The following is a 19,172-nucleotide window of genomic DNA, read 5'->3' on the forward strand; positions in this document are numbered from 1 at the left end:
CCTCTTGTATTTAGACAAACTTACCACTTGTAATACAAAGAAAATACACACCAAGACTTCAAAGAGTTTCAGAAAAGGTCTGAATTGTGTGTGTACATATCTATCTTTTAACTTTTAGGGCTTTTTAGACACTGAAGTACCTTTCCCACACCTGAATAACAGCAGACCAGTTGAAAACAGGAGAAAGTCAGGAGGAAGAAAATTAGTACCCTCAGGCTGAGCATGGGAGACTGCTTAAACACATTGTAAAAGTCATATAAGGCATCTACATCTGTATATAAGCAAGCAGAAACAGTGGTCTGGTGAAAGAACAAATGTTAGGAGTTACTCAGACTATAAAGATATCCTCGAGCATATGGATATCTGCCCCTAAGGATTAAAAAAAACCCGAACAACAAACCAGCCAGATTGCGTTGAATTGAATGCAAACTGAGCATGCAGATCTGAAAAGGACTTTGAAGAGCAAAGAGTCTGCAACATAAAAGTAAATGATGAACTATGTATATATCTATCAGTAGGTAGGTACCTGTAGGAACACTGATGGGCATGCAGGGTCACCGGGCAGGACATCGGAAAAATGAGAAATTAGTTTAATTGGTTGTTGCAGGGGAATTTGGGCAGGTATTGCATTGAGTAACAAAGATAAGAAGGTGTCAGACTGCTGAGGTATCACAACAGAATTGCTGAAAGAAGCTGGAGAACTGCATACAGAGGTGTCACTGTGTGTTGTACAGTGCATAGCCAGCACTCTGAAGAGGCACCACTGCTGACAGAAAACAGGCCATGTGTGGGGATGCTGCAGCTGTGATTTGTGAATCTGAGCACTAGATTTCACTTAAAAAAACCTGAAATTTTTGGCAGAAAACAAATAGTGATTTTGAACAGGCTGGCAGCGACAGTCCTGGCAGGGTATGAACTCCCAGGGGGACAGTTTCTCTCCTCAGCCCCCTCCAGCCCCTTCCTTTTGACTTCTGCTGCTTTGCTCCCAGGTGGGTGGGCTCAGCAGTCCTGCTGCCTTCGGTTCCTGCCACCTTCGGTTCCTGCCATCCTGCCTGCAAGCCCCTGACTCCACCATCTAAGTCTGTCCCCCCCCAAAACTAACTCATTCTTGATAAGATACTAATCTTCAGCATCCCTCTGGTTTGTGAAAGTGGAGAAAAATAATGGGAAAAATGGGTGCTTGGCCTTTTGGATATTTCACGAGAAGGCTGTATTATTTATAAATTATTTATGACTTTGAAACTACACGCTTTCTCCCCAGGTTATGTGTCTTGTATAACTGAATTGTATGATTTACCTTAAATTGCCCATCTGCCATGCATCGTGAATCTCCATACAGTGCTGTTTCTCCTCTCCTGTACGGCTTTCACTCATGGATAAGAGATTTGCATAAAATGATTTCTTCATGTAAATGTGATTGGGCTGCAGCTCCAGCATCTTGTTATAACGTGTGTACCAATCCCATTGAATTGCGCTAGCATCCACCTCACTAATTGAATCTATTTGTTTGTTGCTATAGTTTTGGGAATTAACAGGGAGCAGGATGCATGTACTGGTGTGCTTTTACTGCAGCTTTCATAGTCTTACCTTATCCTAAGGCTTCTTTGAAAAAAACCAAGAGGTGAGGGTTGAGGTGGGGGTCGGCAGTGCTGCAGCTCGTGCAGAGGCCGGGGTGGGAGCCAGGGGCTGAAGTAGGCTCCCCAGGGACCCCCTGGTTATCTGCGCTGGTCCTGAGCCAGGCAGCCAGGGCCCCTGTGGGGACAACTTGCCCAGGGCCAAGACAACCAGCATAATTAAAATGGTGCATAAGCTGGAGAGATAAGGAACCCTGCAGTTCTGGTTGGTGTCATTCAGGCTGCGATGTGAGGCTTGCTGGGGGTCTGTGAGATGCCAGGGTGTGTGAAGTCTCTGCCTGAGAACAGAGCAATTAAAGCACCTCACGGACTCTTCCTGCACCTCGCTGCTCCCAGCAGGCTTAGCCTTGCAGTTGTGGTTTGGGTTTTTTTTAACCCAAATCACTGGTTTTGGCTGAACTTCATTCTTGGAGAGCCATCATCTCTCAGGCTTTGCTTTCCTTGCTCAGTGTGATTTCTCTTTCTGTTCTTCCAGCTCCTTTAGTAGCCATCTTGTCCCAGCGTCTGTGATCTTCCTGGCTCTTCCTTGTCTCCCCTTTACCTGAAGCATGAATAAATCAGATAATGAGACACAGGCCAGTCATCCCTATTACTTTGTATTTGTATGCATATGTATGCCCTCACCCACTCCCTTTTCTCTCATCTTTCTGTCCTTTTCTACTGGAGGATGAGATTATCTTTTGGTGTGTATTTAGCTGCAGTATGAGTAGCATTGGCTAATGGTATACATATTTTGAAAAACTAGAGCTGTGTTGTAGTGTTCATTTGAGCTAGTAATGCCTAACAAATTGCCATGTAGCCTAGCTTGTAGTCATCATCAATACAATGTTTTCCTGCATTCAGGTTGTCATTGCATAGTTTTATGTTTTTGAAGTTGTAAAGGAAGATAAAACAGAGTTGGTACAGCCTCTAATAATTATTTAATGCTTTTTATACAAATGTTGATGTGTTCTAAATAATGGTTTATGGGAAAGATCTAGTAATTTAGGTAATGGTAATAGTGTTTTGATCAGGTGTGTTGTAAATGCAGAAGTTGGAGGGTATTTTTTTTTTTGAAGGCTTCTCCATCTTTCTATAATTATCAGATAGATAATATGAACTTGCCAGATCCAACGCGCTAATGATTGCCTTCCAGCTTTTAGAGAGACAGAAATTATACACTAGCAGTGTCTGAACGAGATTCTGCTTTGGTAGTGTAATAAAACATACAATACTGTGCCCTCTTGCCATTGCATAAACATCCATGATTACATCCTTGATCTTTCAATATAGAAAATAATGAAGATGAAGCTAAATTTACTTTAGGAGTACTCAAATGGCTATTGATGGCTTGGGAATGCTGGGTTATCAAGAGCAGATGAACTGCTCTGCTGTTGTCTGACACTTTGTGGGGGTGTCTCATGAATCATTTTCAGGTAAAAGGTAAATGCTCATACTGTCCAATTTTGCTTCTTTTAAATTGCTACATTTTTCAGCTTCGTCTGCAGATTTCCTGAAGCAAGCTCTCAGTGGCTGAGATGTGGGGTATTTTCTTATAGACAGTCCTTTTTTGAACTGGCTCTGAACTGTGCTGCCTGATTAAAGGCAAGTCTGCTAGGATCGAAGCATGCCATGATCATCTGCTGTGCTCTGTTCCACAGGAAATTTAGCGCTGCTCTGTGCTGGGCCATTAGGAGAAAGGTAGAGAGGACTGTGTTTGGGTAATATTCTTAAATATATCACATACTCTCAGTGCCTTGCAGTTGGGTCTTAACTAATGGGGAAGGGAGCACTTTGGCTGTTGTGCCACTAGCCATTTTATGAGGTTGCATCTTGCTGTATCTCACTTTTCAAGGAAAGATCTGAAGCCCACTAATACCTCTGTGATGAAGGGACTTCTTTCCAGTATTTACTTTCTTCTAAAACGCAGTCAGTATGGGAGATTACTACAGAGGAGCATGGAGACTTTCAGTCTTCCATACTTAGTGCCATCGCATTGGGATGGTGTGGGCAAAGGAGGAGTCTGAGGTAGCAGGTAAGCCTTTGGATGAAGAAGAAAAAGAAATCAAAAAGTGGTAGAAGCTGCAGCAACAATATTCCTGAATGTGCAAGAAATCATCTAATCCCTAGTTAATATAAAACACTCCTAAAATCACCAGAGCTTTTGAAATTGGTTTCTTGGTTTCAGAAGTGAGGGATGCAGCCCCAAGGCAAGGAATGGCATGGATTTACTGGGATATAGCTACAGAAAGGTCTCTGGAGATAGGAGACACTAACTTCACCTCTTTTTTTGGCTCAAGAACTGTGAAACAGATCACACGTTGTTGGAGAGTACTCTGCAGGACATGGGGAAATTCTGGGAGAAAGCTTCTGTAAGCTTGTTCCATTCTATTTATTTTGAAAATCCATACATTAGATACCACTGTTAATAGTGTGTGTTTTATACTGGTCAGTGTTAGAGGAGGTGAGGCTCAAGTTCTGCTGCACTTGTTTCAAGGTGCATATAGTAAACTCTTGCTGGATATCTTCATATCTTGCAGCTGGATTTCTCTAGCTAAGGTGAGGACGGAAAAAAACATTGTCTGAGGCTTTAAGAGTGATTTGGGCACAGAACCCTCAGTTCATGGGTAACTAGAATACCAGGAAATAGACCTTTATGGTTTTGGATGACTGCTGCTTATTCTCATGCCTTTCCTTTCTCTCCCCCACCCTGGGTCTTCCCTTGAACTTGCTCGAGCTGATTATATGAAATTGGACTTCATTGGAATGACTGCAGGAGCAGCAAAGTCTCCCACACATACTTCTTTCCAGTAGCTAAGAGGCTGCTGTTGACATCTGAGTGTATTGCTGAGTTGCTTTAAAAATTTCTTCTGTACTGGGTCATGGGACAGGTTTTCAGCACTGTATTTTACCCTGATGCATCTATAACTCTAGCAGCAGCCATCAGCAGCATCACTTCTGCAGCTTTTTCAACAGAGAAATAAATCTCACTGTCATTTTTCCTGGGCTCTGCACACCAGTTCAGTGAATTAAAATGCACAAAGAGAATACAGTAATAGGGGGTGGGGGGTGTACCTGCCAGCTACCATAGAAGTCATTAAGGGCATGCTTAGACTAGTGGGACCCAGGAGCACTCAGATCTGGGTATACACTGCATGTGACCCATCAAGGTGGGACTGGGGCAGGTGTGTCCCCCCTCTTCTTGTCTCTCTCCCTCCTTTGCAGTGTGGTTTCTGCAGGAGCAGCACCTGGATATGGGTTTCAAAGGGAGTCCCCCACACTCCTGCTTCACCTGGCAGCCTCTGGAAACCTGGGGAGGGCTCTAGTGGCAAAAAGACCAGAGTGTTTCTGGCAGGTTTTGGACCTTTGTTTACTTAGAAAGGTGTTTTTTTCACTTTCAGTCACAAGCACGAAAAAGGTCTGGCCACCCATGTTGCTTGCCTCTGGTACGGTTTGGGAGCCTTGTCCCTTTCTTGTCCAGCAGAAGCTGAGGGTCATTTATTCCACCCCCGTGGCTGTATCTGGAGAGCACTAGCTGTGCTACAGGCAGTGCAAGGATGGGAGGCATCAACACCCTGCAGAGCTGTAGCTGACTGCTCACAGCCTCCCACAGATGCTGGGTGTGAGAGATTACAGGGCAGGCAAGTCTAGTTTTCCATGGGGAGTACGGACTCCCTATGGCGGACCCTCAAGCTGTTGGTGTGGCTCAAGAAGACAGTTTGAACAAAACCCACAGCTCACGTGGTAAATTGGTATGACGCCCTTAAGAGGCACAGAGCATTATTGTTTCATATTTTGAAAGAACTGTCCTGTAATACCGGTCCATTTTTATTACCTACTGCTTTATGCTACTGGTGCCAGCAGAGCTGAGAAATGAGATAAAGCAAAAGATATGTTCTAGCCCAGTTGTCCCTGAAGTGTGTATTTTATTGTGACTGCATATGTTCACCCTCTGCTTTTGACTAGACCTGTTTCTTTCTACTTCTGTGTTGCTTCTCTTTTCCTAAGCCTTATTCTTGCCTCTTTCCCTCACTCACAGCTCCCCTAGGTGTATTTCCCTCCGCAACCACACTTGCCATTTTAGCAGTCTGTACATTTTCTCTTTTTGCCCAGAAGGACTTCCCTTACTTTGTTGTTCGCTTGACTCCCTGTTGTTGCCAGTCTCCCATCCATCATCTCAGGTCTCTGCTAGTGCCTCCTTAGCTCTGTGTCTTCCTGTCTCTGCCAAGCCAGTGCCACTCTCCCCTTGTACCAGCTGCATGTGAGATGGGTCTCAGCTCACCTTGTTTTCATCCAAACAGTTCCTGATCTCACTCTCCTTTTTCACCCATTTTTTTTCTCCTTAGCTTTTGCCTAGATTGACTTACTCTCTCACCCTCCTTCCTTCCTACACTCTTGCCCTCCTGCATTCTGCTTTTCTCCCTGACTTCTCAGCCAGATTTCCTTGCCTATCCCTAACCATCACCTTCCCCGCATATCTCTTGGTCCCAATTTTTCCCACTTCTCCTTACTCTTCTCCTGTTGCCTTACTTCTACGCCTTTTTCACAGGTTTATGCCTTTCCCATTTCAGAAGGCAGTAAAAAGCATCTCTCTGACATAAAGCTTTTTCCTAGGTAATGTCAAGTCCCTGCTTCAAAAAGTAGTGATACTCACCCTTCTCAAAGAAAAAGACCTTTTGCCAAGACCTTCTAACTTGGGAAGTGAGAAGTACTTTTTTTCAGCGTTGTTTTCAGAAGTACATATCATTTTAGTGGAGATACTCAAAATTACATTTAGCGTGAGGCTGCCTTTTTTTAAGTTGAAAATTGTTCTGGAAATGGGGAAGTGCCATCAGCTGTAATAAGCAGCACTGCTGCCAGCCTCACCTCTGGTACTTATCATCAGGATATGCCATTACAGTTATCAAAGTCCGTTTTCTCAGGATGCTGACAAATACATAGTCTTGGGAAGATTTAATATGATGCTGCAATTTTTACAAGGCTCCCAGTAGAATCAGTTGTCCAAGGAGGAGGTGCGTGAGCAGTGAACTGCTGCCTACCTTGCGGATTTGTGAGAGTTAGCTGAGGAGTGAGAGCCCCACTTTTGAGTTCAGTACTGTTTGGGAGTGTGTGTGTGTCTACCTCCTAATCTTCCTTGCTCCAAGAATAGTTCTATATACATAAATAAAAAAATTATAAATAATAAAAAAAAGAAGACACCTCACAAATTACAGGAGCTTGTATCACCATAGCCTTCCCATTTTATAGAAGGGTCAGGCTGGGATGCTGGTATCCAGAAGAGGGTTGGCAATACTGCAGAAGATTCACAACTGTTGAAATAGATTTGGGGCTTTTAAATGGATAAAGTTGAAGAGCAGTTCCACCAGCCTTATATTGTGCAATGTCTCTCTGTCACATTGTACTTTTTCCCAGATAGTAGAAGGAAGACATGATCCCCAGTGAGTTAATAAGAGTATTTCTTCCATGCCAGGAAAAAAAAAATGAAAGGAAAAATGAGCTGCGTAAGATTTGCCTGTGACATTTAAAGTCTAAATCTGAGTTTGTCTGAGTAATTTATCTTTGGGTATTTGCAGGAGCGAGAGCAGGAGAATATGAATGAGTGCATCTCAGTTATGTCTGAGCTTTCTGATAGATAAAGAGAATTTTTGGTGGCTCCATCTGGCTGGAAGGTCTATCTGTGTGATCTTTTCTCCAGCAGATGGAAGACAGCACTAGGAGGAGTCCTTTGATTATCAAAGCATGGGAATTACTCTAGTGCAGTATCACCCTGAGACACCACTTTCTTTTAGTGACAGGTGATGTTTTTGGGATGTTGGAGAGCTCATTTTCCCCTGCTGCACTGAACATGTGTACACCAGATTTTCTTTAGCAATATTAAACCTATCCACCTTCTTTATCTGTTACTGATGAGGAAAGAAATGAAAATACAGAGTGTCTGTGCGGAGAACATAGCAAGTACAAAGGGACTGAAGGAAGAAGATATGTTTATCAACTTCATTAATATTTCTTTTACAGTCTGCTTGGATTCTTGGAGTTTCTATGAACTATTTTTTGAAACATGTAAAAGATGATTAGATAGACATTAATTGAGGTTTTTCCTGAGTGGAGAAGTTCTTTCTCAAAGAGCATAGCATTTTTTATTTCCCATTACAGTTGGCTTTCTGCTTGCACACGTTTGCGGTATCCCACTGAGCAACTCACACTTCTCTCAAGACTTTGCAACATGCAGTATTGCATGTGAACCTACCAGCAGTCCTGCATCCAGATCTTCCTTTAATTTCTAGGAATGACATTCAGCTTATTCTTGTGGATATGAGGAGTTAACTAATGGAGCCAACATCAGCTTTCTGTGAATTGCCTACCACTTTGGCCTGTTACCTTCTCCCTGTATCTATCAGAAGGCAGCTATTAGTGTCAGTCCTTGCTTGGAGAGAGGATGAGAAAGGACTGCAGCCATGGGAGCTGTGGTTCAGCAGAGTTTCCTCAGGTGCCTGGGGAAATGTCTGCTGGGGAAGACAGACTAATCTTTTCTGCAGTGAAGCATGTTCTGGTCCATGTGGAGGAGGGTCCACCTACCACATAGCACTTTTTGGGGATTGCTGTGTTTCTAACAGGTGTGACTGGAGCACTATGTTTATTCTTCATCCTGTACTTGTTTCTCATCTGTTTTTCCCCACAATCACACATCACGTAGAGTCGCTTGAAATACAGCTGTTTTCACCAGCTGCTTGCTGGTGAAAGGACTGGAAGGAATGCCGTATGAGGAGCAGCTAAGGACTTTGGGCTTGTCTGGTTTGGAGAAAAGGAGGCTGAGGGGCAACCTCATTGCTCTGTACAGCTTCCTGAGGAAGGGAAGTGGAGGTGGATGATCTCTTCTCCCTGATATCCAGCAATGGGATGTGTGGGAATGGTTCAAAGCTGCATCAGGAGACGTTCAGACTTGACATCAGGAAACATTTCTTTACAGAGAGGGTGGTCAAACACTGGAACGGGCTTCCTAGAAAGGTGGTTGGTGCCCTGAGCCTGTCGGCATTTACCTTAACAACATGCTTTAACTTTTGGTCAGACATTGGACTAGATGATCATTGTAGGTCCTTTCCAACTGAAATATTCTATTTTAGTATTTTACACTGGCTATGCAGTGGAATTCACCTGTGCTAATGATATACAGCAGACCATGAGGTAACAAAAGCTGTGCCTGTGAGAGCATATTTGCCTCAGCCACCACTACCCTTGCTCTGCAGGAGGTTAGGAGAAAGTCGTTTGAGGTAGCCCTTCCCTGCATGCAGACTGTGCCTCTTGCAACTTATCTGTGCTTACCATTGCAGATCAGGGTGAAGAGCTAGCGGCTGAGTCACAGCTCTGTCCACATTCATAAAGATGCGTAGAGGTCATCTTTGTTATTAGGAAATACTCATATAGGGTGTCTCACTGTCCATCCAGATGGGTCATCATGTATGAACTTGCCCATTTTACTGCATAGCCACTGTAGCCTCATCTGTGACATTAACTTGTGTTTGTACAGTCAGTGCTTTGTTCCTCAGAAACCTGGAGCAGATCAGGAGCAGTCAGGTTTTGTGTGGGGTTTCTGAAGTGACAAGAATTATTTCTGTGGAGCTTCCCTGCGTAATTCACAGGTACAACTTGCTACCCAGCCGATCACTGCCTGTTTAGTTTCACCTCTTGCTCAATCCTGGTTTTCAATGTGAAATTCTTAATCATAGTTCATGTCCTTTCTTCAGGAAATGCCATGATAGTAATCTCAGTGTTTGTCTTTTGCTGTCTTTTGGTACTCGTCAGCACCAAACAATACAGAGGGGACACTGTAACACTGAGCTTCCAACTGTCAAACCTCAAGATCCTGTTACAAAGAAATTAGGACAGCAACTGGGTTACTCTACAAGCTTTGATTAAATTGAACTTGTTTACTGCCTCTTAAATATTTTCTTTGTTTTATTTTAATTTTTATAAAACTTTTCCTACCTTAAGTAACTTTTGTAAACTTATTTTTCTATTAATACCCTAACATGGCTGGCTGTAATCGGCATGTGATTAATACATTTAATGGAGTTTTGGTCTTGAATGCAATACCTTTGGCACTTTTCCTGATTTTTTTCTCTGTGCAATTCATGTTGGCCACCTGAGACACTTTCTGATTTTTTTGGCATAACATACATTTTGATTTTGTAGTTGATAGCATTATTTTATCAAATAACCTGATAAATTGTTACAGCAAGACTGCAGCAGCAGCCAAAGCACTGATCCTTTCTAATGGTGCACTTTACCTCTGCTCTATTATCACTGCCCATTTCATTATTTGCAAGTTGATTACAGCTGCGTTTCTCAGGGGCTATGAAATATTCAGCAGCCCAGACTAGCCTGGGGAGAATTGCAGGCTTTGCAGCCAAACACCTGCCCTCAAAGGCAAAGAGGAACCAAAAACTTCTCATGTTTAAAATTGATGGGGAAATTCCTTCTTTGCTGTAGCTTTCCCACAACGCTGACTAGAAGTACATGCTAATTAAAAATTGTTGCTCTACTTGTGCTTGTCATTGGACAAGGGGAAGAATAAGAGTAAATATACAACTACTGCATTTCTGCCATACTTGCTTGGCTACAGCAAAGAAGGGGAAAAAATGTTGGTGTAATTCATTGCCTGTGTGAGGCAGTTGGTGTTCTGGGTGGAGTTGGGAAAAAAGCTCTCCATTAAGGGCAAAAATTAACACTACCGGTATGTTCTCACACTTTGTCTCTCTGGAGGACTAGCCAGGAATGATTGACTGAAATGTGCAATATTTTACAAAGTAGGAAACAGATAAGGTTTTTATAAACAGGATACTTCATCATTAAAGTAAAGAAACAATTGCTTTGACCTTGACACTGAATGAGTAAGGCCAGCATTGTGATAATTGAGAATGTAGCTAAGCAACAGTTCTCCAGGAGCTTGCACTGCTTTATTTTTAGTCGACTACACCAGTAAAGGGCAGGGGGGGAAGGAGGAGTTGAATGAGCAAAGCGACTGTTAATGCTTACAAAAAAGAAATTGTTTCTGTCTTTGTGCAAAAAGTTTGAGTTGTAATATGCACTTATACCGATTCTAATTTGGGTTTTCATCAGACGAAGTAATTGAATCAGTGTATCCTTCTGTGGTCTGAACAAGCAGATAGTCTGACTATCTCTGATTTCTTAAGCTGCTTTACAGACTTGAGTCTCTTCTGAAAATTAATGGTGTAGAAGAAATGGCATATTCCTTCAGAAATAGTCTTATTTTATATCTGTTTCTGCTTACTTTGGCAGTAATTACATTTCCTAATCTTACTGGTTAGCACTGTACAGGCTCATTTACTTATTGCTCTAACTTTGGTTTAAACTAGTCTTAAAATACTATAGCAAGCTAGTTCCTTACAAAGTTAACGGTCTAAGACCCTTTAAATCTGAAATACGCATTCAGGGAGAGGAAAGTACTTTCTTCTAGCTAAGTCAATTTACAAACCAAGTTAGTTTAATTTTTCATGTAGGCAATGGAAAGAAAATCAGTCTGAGAAGTTTGACATTTTTATTATATAGGCATTGCAGGATTGATTGCAGCCACATGGCCACTCCATTATCCCATAACTGAAAGTATGTGTTGGAAGGCTGGTGCTAATGGAAGGTTTGCAACCTCTTTACCTCTCTCTGTTCCTGGTAAATCTCTCATCACTGACCTGGATGCTCTTTCTTTAGATAACAAACCAATACAATTACTAAGTAACACTGAGTTTCTGCTCATAAAACCCAAGCAGTTGCAGAAATCTCTCTGAAGATACAATCAATGCATGGCTATAAAATACCCTGAGTTTACATATAGGAGCCTTTAATTCTGTTTTGGTCTACGAAAGCCATATTATTGGCAACATTACATAGCTGAGAGAATAAAATTGTCCTAATTCTCAACCTAACTTCTTTATCAGATCTCTGAAAGTCAGAAGGTAGTAAACAGAGAAAAATAATAAAAAGGGTTTTTAAAACTGTATTAGTTTCTTGTGTTACTTAAATACAGGAAGGAAACCTTTTTCTAAAGTACTTTTCTCCGGATATGATTTAAAATCTGAAGAAATAGAGGATAATGTGTATTGTCTGTTATGTTCTTATAGTGTGGCATAATTGAATTCAGAATTGTGAACTTTTTTTTTTTTGCCTAGGAGGAAACATTTGTCGATATTGTGTATCACTTGAACATCAAGCTCTGCAGAGACTTGAAGGTAATTATATATGCAACTGCTTTTTATTTCCTGTGGTGGTCAGCTTGGCTTTAGTTCAGTTTTCTGTAGACCACTGTAATTTATGAACATGCCGGTGCTAAGCAATTAAACTGGGTAGCAGCAACATTACAGGTAGCTTTTACAGAAGCTGTAGCTTACACTTCATGATCCATGATGTGCTGTGTGAAATTGCCAGTGTGTGTGCATATGTATAAAATAAAGACGTGATACATTTTGAAAATGCAGTTGCTGTTTCCATGTGTTAAAAAGCGGCAGTACCAGTGCCAGCTGAAAGGTAAAATCAGCTGGATGTGGGCTTGTATATGACCATTCAGAAAGTCCTTCCTTTACCCCTCAGCATCCCAGTCTCATAGCTGGTTGTCTTCCTGGAGCTGTGCAAGAGGCATCACATGCTCTGCAGTGCTGGCACAGGCTTTCCTGCCCCAGGTGATGGGAATTATCATCAGTGGATCTGTTTAGGTCAAGCAAAGCAATGGCTGCCTCATTAGAAATCATCATCTTTTCTCACTTTGCCAACTGAAAAGCTGTTTCTGCTGTTGCAATTGCTGTAGGTGCCGCAGATCTATACATTGCATTTGGTTGTTTCAAAGCTTGTTTTGAAAGGTCTGTGTGGTCTCCATGGGTATGGACAGAAATTAAATAACAAAATAGACAGGTGGAGGTTCATATTTCATGTTCAAATTACAAAAAGCCCGCTGCGGAGGGTACAGAAGACAATACTGTGGTCAGGAAGTTAGTCTGGGTATGCACTCTGCAAAGCGTATCTGGTACATTTGTGTGGAGACCAGTGAGATCCAGTCTTCACTGCGTGGTCTTGGTGTCGCTTGTGTTCATTAACGGAAGGTCTGATGAGATTTGAGCAATGCCAAATTTATATTGGGTTGTCACTTGAATACTTAACATCTCCCAACACCTGGCAGATAGTTCATTTTCAAACACTGCAGTTATTTTTTATTCCAAGTATCCTGGCCTTTGCTGGGTGGCTGTTTCTAAGTGATCATAGAATCATAGAATCATTTAGGTTGGAAAAGACCTTTAAGTACGTAAAGTCCCACTGTTAACTCAGGACTACCAAGTCTACTACTAAACCATGCCTCTAAGCGATGCATCTACAAGTTTTTTAAGCACTTCCAGGGATGGGGATTCCACCATGTTCCTGGTCAGCCTGTTCCAATGCTTGACCACCCTTTCAGTGAAGAAACTTTTCCTAATATCTAATATAAACCTCCCCTGGGGCAACTTGAGGCCGTTTCCTCTTGTCCTGTCACTTGGTACCTGGGAGAAGAGACCAACACACACCTGTCTACAGCCTCCTGTCAGGTAGTTGTAAAGAGCATTAAGTGATGATATGGTACCACACCAGATTTGGTTGTATGTAATGCACTCAGATTGTGGCTGAGTTGACTGGGAAGATCTGAAGTCCCTTTCTTAGCACAGTGATAGCCTTGAAACTTTCCAGGGAACTGGTGCTTTGCTACTGCATACCGAGCAGGTAGTCATTACTTACAGGATAGTGATAATATCAGAAGCAAAAAACTTTCAAGGTAACCACATTGCAATAACTGACCTGGTGCATGTCCCTAGCTTTTCCTAAAGGAATGTTGGTTTGCTCAGACAAGCTAACTGGTTTAACTTTTCCTTTGCAGAAACAGAGTGCATCTCTTGTAATATACTCAGCTACAGCTTGTCTGACCAGGTACCTCCTTAGCTACAGTGATTGGTTGTATGAGTTTGTGTGGATATACTCCGAGTCTTTCTCTCACTCTCCTTTTCTATCTGTACGTAGCATAGAGATGCTTCAATGACAGATCTTGGGCCCATGAGAAATGCATGAATGTAACTGATGTATGATTCATAGAAACATTGCTTCTTGGTAATATTTGTCTTTAAAATGAACGTAGAAGTCCACGAGCTTGGCCAGACACCTTGGAGATAAAATGAGTGTAAAATGAATTCAATACTACTCATGCTTCTGGAGTCTTAGCTTGTGGAAGCCAGAGGACTGTGATGATTGTTTTTAAATCTCTCAAAGATAAAGTGTTTTAATCCTGAACTGTCATTCTCTGTAAAAGCTACTCAGATCTGGAGATGAACCACCTCTGAAAGGTGAGGGGGCTTTCTCTCTTCCCTTTTGACTAGCTCATCATTTTGTAAATATTTTGCAATCTTTTTGCAATAAAAATGCATTGGTGACTCTGATGTGTGCCTAAATGACCTGGATAACCTGAACTCTTGCACAGGAAATGAGAAACGATGAACAGGCTATCATGCCATGTAATCCTCCATCAGCATTAGGCAGCAACACAGTGCCATCTGAGCACAGCTGCAGGTCCAGCAAGTTATCCTTCCAGCTCAAAAAAGCTGTGAATCTTAGAGCTGGGGAAAGAAAAAAAAAAGTTTTATTTGGGTTCTAGAGTCTTTTAAAAATCTGGATGTAGTTCTCTGATCCCATTTATAATACTGCCAGAAACAGCTGTTTGGCCTTGACTGAGGCTGGAAGGTGAGGACAGGATCCTTTCAACTGGCTGTGTTGGTGGAGACATAGTATTAAACTTTAGCCTGGCGGCTTGGGATTTTTGACTGTGTAATACACAAACAACCCCGCCATGGGTGAGCTGACTGGTTCAAAGTGAGACTGAAGGAAGTACCTTCAGATGGAGGTGGGGAAGGCAGGTGTGGCCTGTGATGAAGGAGGCTGGTGAACTGAGGACTTGTTTCAGCCAGTCAGGCTGCTGAGGGTCTCAGTGTGGAACCACATCTCCAGGCACGGCACGCACAGAAGGGTCTGGGTATTTCGCTGAGGGGTTCCTCCCCAGAGTTAGTATGGCTCTGCCACATCAAGGCCAAGAGGTTACAGCCAGTGTCAGTTTTAGGAAGCATAGCTCTTTATTTAAATAGTATCAAAAGCATAAGAAAGTGCGAATCAAGTGGTCACTGGTCAAGTGTCCAAGGTCAAGCGATCCTGTCAGCCGAGGGCTGGCAGAAGTATGCGCTGTGCAGTTGTTCCGTTAGAAGTGGAGGAATGGCGGTTTCCTGTGATAGGTGCCATGGGGTGAGGGGTGCGGGAGGGGTGATGAGCAGGGCAGGGTCTCTTGGGTTGGTCTCTGTAGGAGGACAGCTGTGTTTGCAGGCTCCCCCTGGCAAACTTACATCTCATGGAGGACACGGAGGCCTGTTTTGATGTGCATGGTGGCCATTGCTGGGCTTCGCAGAGGTTTGCCCTGTTCCCTGTGTCTCTGCTGTTGGTTGTCTGGCCTGGCACTGGCATGGTGGAGGCACAAGGCGTGTGGCTGAAGGAAGATGTGTGAGGCAGTGAGCTCAGTGCCAGCAGGAGAGGGCTTGCTGGCATCTGAGCTCTGATCAAGACTGAGGGAGCAGGGTCAGGAGCCTGGCCGTGCCCACCACCAGAAAGGCAGCAAGAGGGGATGAGGAGGTGCTTCTCTCAGAGTGGCTGGTGCATGGGACACATGGTTCGCTGCTTAACATTTATAGCTCGCCTGTGTTGGAAGTTACTCAGGAATAGCTGCTCTGCTTTCGGTTCCCATCTTACCCCTTTCCCTAATAACATCCACGTGCAAACAGCCCACCACTGCGCCCAGGCTGGGGTTTGTATATATACAGCATTAATAAAGAAACACACAAGCCTCAGCCTGAGCCACCTCTGTTTTGCTTGTGTGGGTTTTTTTTTGGGGGGGGGAGGGGTTCAGGGTTTTGGTTTTTGTTTCTTTGTGGTTCTTTTTTTTTTTCTTGGTGGGGGTTTTTTATGTCTTTTTTTTCTGGGAAGCCCTCTCTCCTTGTCTTTTAGCATTTTACTTTGAGTTGGTAAAAGCATTTTCTCTCTGTGTTGATGTTAATGGGCTCCGCTGTGTTGGCTAGCATGAGCCTCAAGACATCTCTTATCTCTGCTGCCATCAGCGGTAGCTTCTGCATGTCTGCAGGTTTCCTTCCCCAAGATGTCAGGTTTTCCTTATGCTTTCTTTAGATTGCCCTTCCAGATGGCCAGCTCTCCTGCAGGAGTAAGAACCCCCGGGCAAGGGCACTCAGCTGCAGCTCCTCAATCTGAAAGGGTCATAAATACGTGAAGTTTGTGCTTTTCATTACACTGAACGTAACAGGAGGAGCTGCCGTGTCAGCATGCTCCCAAGGGGAGGATCTGCACAACAGCAGGGGGTTGAAAAAAACCTTTTGAGAGCAATGTCCCTGGGCTGGGTGTTGGTGACTTGCAGTCAGTGATCTCAGAGTTCATCCGTGGGTCTGACTGTATTTGCTGTCTTGCCCTTACCTCTTTGTTTCCTGCCTCCTTTGCTGTTTGCATGGGCATGTTGCTGAGCCTGGGTGCCTGTGGCTGTTCTGAGGGCTGCTGGCAGTGAGCACCAGCAGCTTGCCCCCTGTCCCAAAATAACCCAGCCACCTCCTCACGGAATTCCAGCATTAGGTTGATGTTTGTGAGGAACATGGTGGCAGGTGACATTTTTGAGGAGGTGAGGATCTGTGAGATTTCAGCCCCCTGACCCTGGTGAGCTGGGAAGGGAGGTGATACGCCATCAGCAGGGCCTGAGTGCTGCTGTGTGGCACAGCCCAAGCTTTCATGGTGCCTGGAGGATGCCTAGGTGGAAAGAAGGAGGTGCCGGAGTCAAGCTTGTGCAGGTCCACCTTAAGTCAGGTGTGGGAAAACAAGTGAGCAATCGATTGCTAGGATGCTGCTCACGATGTGGTGTGCTTAACATAACACGCCTTCTCAGATGTAATGTAAAGGAATTAAAGAACCACCTCACAAGAGGAGTTAAGGTTGTTTTATTTATCTATAGATAAATACTTGTGTATAGATATTGTATAGAAGTGGAGCGATTCAAATATTCTTGCGGCGCGTTTGCATCTGCAGGGCTACAGCGGTGGGTGTCTGAACCATGAACTGCGCTGACTGCAAAAATAGGCTTACGTTGCAGGAATGACTAAGGCAATTACAGAGCTGCATGAATGATTAATTTACCCTGCTTTTGTTTTACTTTTGATCCCAGGCCCTCTTAAAAAAACCAAAGCAACCCAAAAACAACAAAAAAAGCAATTTTGGAAGAAGTTGTTTTTAAAATAAAAAATAAGTGTTGTAATAACAGCTTGACTACGCAGATGTGCACCAAAACTACTCCAAGAGGAACAGAATAAAAAATCAGTTGCTACCATATCTGTAGCATGAATATTTGAAATTTGTAGACAAGTAATTGCCAAATACTTCGCAATCAGAGTATCTATTCACATTTTAGGAGGATAATGTTATTCTTCAAAGAAGATATGCAGTGACATAGTGGTAGTGCTTTCTCAATAGCTCTCCTTTAAGCTCAGTTTAGAAATCATTTGTTTTGATGTTAAAATTACTCCACATATTTGAGACAGACTTCAGCTGAACAACTATCTAACACGTGCTAGACACATATTGATTTTATTGTCTTGGCCCAACGTTTCCCCTGGGCATCATATTATTTATTCATAAGTAGAAATGATGTCTGACAGGCAGTTAGAAGGGTGTAGAGCTGTAGTCCAGAAACAATGTGAAAACCTTTGCAAGGACCCCAAGAAATCAATGTGGTGATGCTAAAGAGCAGCCTTTTAATTCTGAGCACACATTCTTGCAATCATTCAGTGTGGAAAAAGAAATTTAAATAACAAATAGTTACTATTAAAACTGCAGGCCTAAATTTTCATTCATCTTTATTCCAATTATTCGAGCCAAGGTGGAAGTAGGACTGAAGGCAGCTCGCCAAGCCCAGACACCTTTCAGCCATAAAGCAGGCTTGCTGCTCTAGCCCTAATTTGCACATTTGTATGTAGATTTCTGTTGGAAGTAAGATATTTTTATCAATAAAGATTTAAAACCCGAACATTGTTCAGAGAGCCAAGATATTCCTAAAATCTGCATGATTCATAGCCACTTACTCTAATTGATTGTTAGACTGATGTCTGTACAGCAGATTAAAATAATAAATAGCTGGTATTTTTAGAATGTGAGTTGAAATATTTTGATAAGCTAGTCATTGTGATAGACCTGTTTGAAAAAAATTAGGCAAAAGGAGATTTGTTCTGATTTTGTTCATTCAAAATTAGATCACAGCATACTATCAAGCAGTATTTGCTGGCGGAAGAGATAATTTTATTTCCAAAAGTGTTTTGTCCACTGAAAAAAAAAAATCAAGCTCACAGGTAATCTTAGGAAAATTTTTAGCTGACCTTATAGTTTTCTCAGCAAGATAAATAACTTTGTTGGAGTATTATATTTGAAATGAGGTAGACATCTGAATATCTTTTCAAATCAGGCCACTATGGAATTTGTTTCCTGTTATTTAAAATACTGATAATGCTGAAAAGTCAAAAAATAGCACAACATCATGTAATTAAATATTTCATTTTAATGTATAAACACAAGGGAGCTGAACTAAATTTGTTCTGGTGTTTCTTGACTTTCTAGTACTTGACTTTGAACCTCAATGTTCATTGATATATGGGGTTGGGAATTTCAAAATTTGCTTTGCATATTTTGAGGGGGAGGGGAAATATAAGAAAAGAAGTAATTTCAACTCTATATGCATGAAAGTTACTGCTTTTCTCTTGGTTAATAAGAAGGTCATGTTATTTACAGTGAAATCAACGCACGCATTAACCTCGCGGAACTAAGAAGTTAACATGTATTCCTTAGATTTAAGGTCTGCAGAACACCTTATAGTCATTTCCCCCAGGGAAGGCTTTGACCTCTTCAATCCTGAAACATCACAATAAATGCAATTTTAAATCACTCAACTGGGACAGCATAATCTGCGTCCGTCCAGAATAAGTAAGAGTGCCTGAGGCGTGCACATATTTTTATTTTATTTTTTCCCCAGGAAGTGGTATGGTTTTAAAAAGAGGGGAAACATTCGATACCTCTTGGTATCGAATCTAGGAAATCTAGGTATCTTCTAGGAAATCAAACGTATGAACTTTCGCATTTAGTGTTCTGACATATGAAGATGGCATTGGGGAGGCACTACAGTGTTTTCATATGCCTGTCTTCCATGGATTTGAAAATCTAATTTCATTTGACTATATCTGAAGGAAGTGTAGCAAAAATGACATTTTTCTGGGCTATTGTACATGTTGCAATGGGCCCATTTTTTACAGTTGCTATCTGATGAGAACTTGAAGTCATGAAAATACTTCATTTCTCAAAAATGGATGCACTTTGATTTGCTCTTGCCAATGCTTTTGAATGCTGCTGTTAACTTGCAAGAGTTACCATGTATTTGCAAGTAGGTTTTAAATAACAAAT

The 19,172-nt window shown here is 42.3% G+C and overlaps 1 protein-coding gene across 9 annotated transcripts in view; it reads left to right on the forward strand.

Moving 5' to 3' along the window:
- PAG1 (phosphoprotein membrane anchor with glycosphingolipid microdomains 1) overlaps positions 1 to 19,172 on the forward strand; it is a 116,148-nt gene that overhangs the window by 14,976 nt on the left and 82,000 nt on the right. For 5 of the 9 annotated variants that reach the window (XM_055706520.1, XM_055706509.1, XM_055706518.1 and 2 more), the window contains exon 2: positions 11,795 to 11,854. The gene's annotated coding sequence lies outside the window, so the exon portion shown is untranslated. Of the gene's footprint in view, positions 1 to 8,514; positions 9,251 to 11,794; positions 11,855 to 13,521; positions 13,572 to 19,172 lie in introns of those variants that run through there. The other 4 variants (XM_055706511.1, XM_055706514.1, XM_055706512.1 and 1 more) reach the window with 3 other exon arrangements.

The sequence above is a fragment of the Falco cherrug genome, chromosome 3, assembly GCF_023634085.1.
Source record: "Falco cherrug isolate bFalChe1 chromosome 3, bFalChe1.pri, whole genome shotgun sequence".
Classification (NCBI taxonomy): Eukaryota; Metazoa; Chordata; class Aves; order Falconiformes; family Falconidae; genus Falco; species Falco cherrug.